At 39.9% G+C, this 3,242-nt stretch overlaps 1 protein-coding gene across 1 annotated transcript in view; it reads right to left on the bottom strand.

The window, feature by feature from the left end:
• The window catches only part of Asb12 (ankyrin repeat and SOCS box containing 12), an 8,456-nt gene extending 5,590 nt beyond the window's left edge, over positions 1–2,866 (bottom strand). Inside the window, exon 1 of the mRNA XM_004644808.3 lies at positions 2,686–2,866. The gene's annotated coding sequence lies outside the window, so the exon portion shown is untranslated. The remainder of the gene's footprint in view (positions 1–2,685) is intronic.
• Between the last annotated feature and the right edge of the window lie 376 nt (positions 2,867–3,242).

The raw sequence follows: 3,242 nt of genomic DNA, 5'->3' as shown, positions 1-3,242 counted from the left end.
GAGAGAGAGAGAGAGAGAGAGAGAGAGAGAGAGAGAGAGAGAGAGAGAGACCGAAAGAGACAGACAGAGACAGAGAGAATTAAACCACAACTGCTCCTTTCAATGGACCAGCAGAAATCAGCACTATAGTTATCCAAAGCTGTCCTGTGTATGTACATGTATAGTTCTTTTTCCCTTCTTTTTTCACTCCCATTTAACCCAGCTATTCCCCTCCTCAGTATTTTTTTGAGAGAGAAAAACCTTATACCACAGAGATATATGTGCACCCATGTTTATAGCAGCACAATTTGTCATAGCTAAATCTTGCAAATAACCCAAATACCCATCAACTGAGGAATTTTTTTTTGGTTTTGAGACCAGGTCTTTCTACGTAGTTCAGTCTGTCCTTTATCTCATTATCTAGTCTAGTCTAGCTTCAAATTCATGGTGATTCTTCTGCCTCAGCCTCCCAACTGCTGAGATTATAGATGTGCACCACCAACACCTGGATCTGCTTCTACTTTATTTTGGTGACTCAGATCTAGGTAAATGAAGAAAACAGGGAGCAGTGGAGCAGAATGCTGAAACTTTCATCTAGGTTATTTGTGAGGACACAGGAAAACTCATAATGAGTCTCCAAAATTAGATCAAGTAGTCTTCTTAAGGCTTTGAAACTTGAATGAATGCTGCTTCTTTTAGACATAAACAAGAAAATTTAGCTAGTTTATTGTCTATATTCCCCTTGCTATAATTTGTTAATCAAAGATATATGTGGCTGTTGTGTACCAAAATTCATTTCCTGATTTTTAAAAGTTCAGGGGTGTTTTTTTTTTTATTTTGGCCCAGGTGAATTCTGTGGATATGTGTCATTACATTTTATTGGAGAAAAATATATATAAAATTAAAGGATGTCAAATACCTATTCCATGTTATGCCTAAGATGTTTGATATTCAGACAGATAATGAGGTGAAGCTTAACAGCCTAGGTTGTATGGTAATAACAATAAGCTTGTCTGCTGGATGGTTAACAACCTAAGTTTGCAGACCAAAATTAGAGAAAAAGCAGGGCCACAAGGAAAGCCAACATTTTGTCCCTAGCCTTCCAAGTTCAATTAAGACTCAGGACATATGAGAACTTGTACTGCAATGTCATGTAACTCGGTAGTGTCCCAAATTTACTGATCAAGGAGATTATGGGGCCAAAGAGGAAAGTGATCGTTGATGTAGAGTGTGCCTAAGGAGAGTCACATGGAGAAAAAACAGTCTCTCAGGCTTTCACAGAGAGCACATTGGCCAAGCAATGGCCGTAACTCATCCACATGGCTGACACTGACAAAGGTTCTACAATCTGAGGTACAGGATCTCAGGATAAATCCTGAGGGGATTTAACTGACCTTATCAGACCCAAAAGCTACAACTCTTGTTGCGTAGGTCCTGCTTTACCTTGGTCTTAACCATCCAGCAGAAAAGTATAAAAACAAAGTATAAGAAGTAAAGCAGTAGTGTTATGTTGAGCTGTCGGGGACTCAGGTCAACAATTTCTGACATTGCCAGTGAAGCAAAAGACCCAATACTATTATGGACTACTGAACTCTTTGAAAATATTTTGCTGAGTTTACACACCTATGATATTCAACAATGGAACTTAAAAAAATTGGGATATAACTATGAATGTCCATTTTGTATCTATGTGTTCAAAGTGGTTAGGATAGATATGTAGTTACATTCTCTTAATGAATAGAGGGATTTTTTTTTTTTTTTTTTTTTTTTTTTGCGGAACTGGGGATTGAACTCAGGCCCTTGCGCTTGCCAGGGAAGTGCTTATTCCACTGAGCCATCTCCCCGGCAAGGGATTTGTTCTAATGGTGTTTGTAAATAGTATATCAAGTCCGCGTCTTGTACAGCAATCAACCACTAAGAAGAATGTATGCAATTTGTTAATTCTTGAAAAAAAATAAAGGACACCAATTTTATTAAAATACTATCAAAATATTTTGAAACTATGATATTATAATAGAATTCTTAATTCATTAAATAAGATCTAATAATTTCTAAGTTGTAGAGAATAAATGACATTTCAAGATCTCTCTCTGTCATGCTGTAATATGATATGAAATGTCTTTGATTTCTTCTTGATACTAAGTTACAGGAATTGGTAATAGTACAGCTGTTTACTGCCTTAATCCTTGAAAAAAACAGTAAATTTCATTTACAGTTTAGGGTTTAGAAGGGAAAAAATCCTGTTAACTCTTCTGTTTCTGGGTCCTTCATATTTTATCTAAGACTGTCTTGTGGTCAGGAAATCTAAGTTCAGAATTCTTATAGGAAAGCGGCTGGTTTCCATGGGACCCAGAACACTCTTTCAGGCATTAGTAAACTAATTTGCAGCCTTACCTTTCTCCTCCCTCCCTGAGGAACTCTGAATTCATAGTTTTAAACTACTGAGCTGCATCGCCCCACATACTTGCAAGAAAATATAAGAACACAAAGACAAAACTTTACCCTCTGCAAATTATATAATTACGGATGCCCCTAAGAAATGGGATTCGATAGGTCAGAGAGCCTAGGCGGGCACACTTTCTGAGAGCAGACAAGACGGAAAGCTCATATAATATCCTCCCTACATGCTCCCATGTCCCATATTCAATAGTAACAGATAGGCTCACTTTCCCCTGACAGATTTATGTGCTATTTCCTCATACTTACAGGACTTTAGGTGGAGGCTGCGCTGAGCTGGGATTACTGCCACTGCCTCTCTGTGAAGCATTCAGGACCTGGTGGCCCCTCTGCAGGTGGTCCCTCTCCAGGGACCCCCTCCTGCTCCAGGCTGGAGCAGATGGGGCCCTGCTTTCCCTATTAAAAACCCAGCGGAAAGGCTAGGCCTCAGCTCCTAGGCTGACTTGTTCCAGGGGGCTAAATTTAGGCTACCCTTCACCCCTCCTCTCAGCCAGTGTTATCTTACCAATGTCATTCTGGGAGCTGCCCTAGGGAGAGGAGGGGGCTGCCCCCAGGGAAATCCTGGGAGGACTGAAAACTAAATAGTTGCCAAGTCAGGTAGTAAGACTGGGGCTACTGTTCCCCATTTGTCCTTGCACATGCTATTCTATCATTCAAATGGGCACCAATGTAAGCCCCCTGATCTGAAGTTATTCTAGCCTCATCTCTAGCACCAACCGGCCTGAGAAAGCCCAGCATGTGTTGGCACAATTTCTTCTGAGATGCAACCTCTTTAATTTGTCTTCTGAACTTAACTTTTCTGGATT

This window comes from Octodon degus, unplaced genomic scaffold (genome assembly GCF_000260255.1).
Source record: "Octodon degus isolate 3935 unplaced genomic scaffold, OctDeg1.0 scaffold00211, whole genome shotgun sequence".
Taxonomy (NCBI): domain Eukaryota; kingdom Metazoa; phylum Chordata; class Mammalia; order Rodentia; family Octodontidae; genus Octodon; species Octodon degus.
Note: the sequence above shows the minus strand (reverse complement) of the source record. Positions and strands in the feature narration are given on the sequence as shown.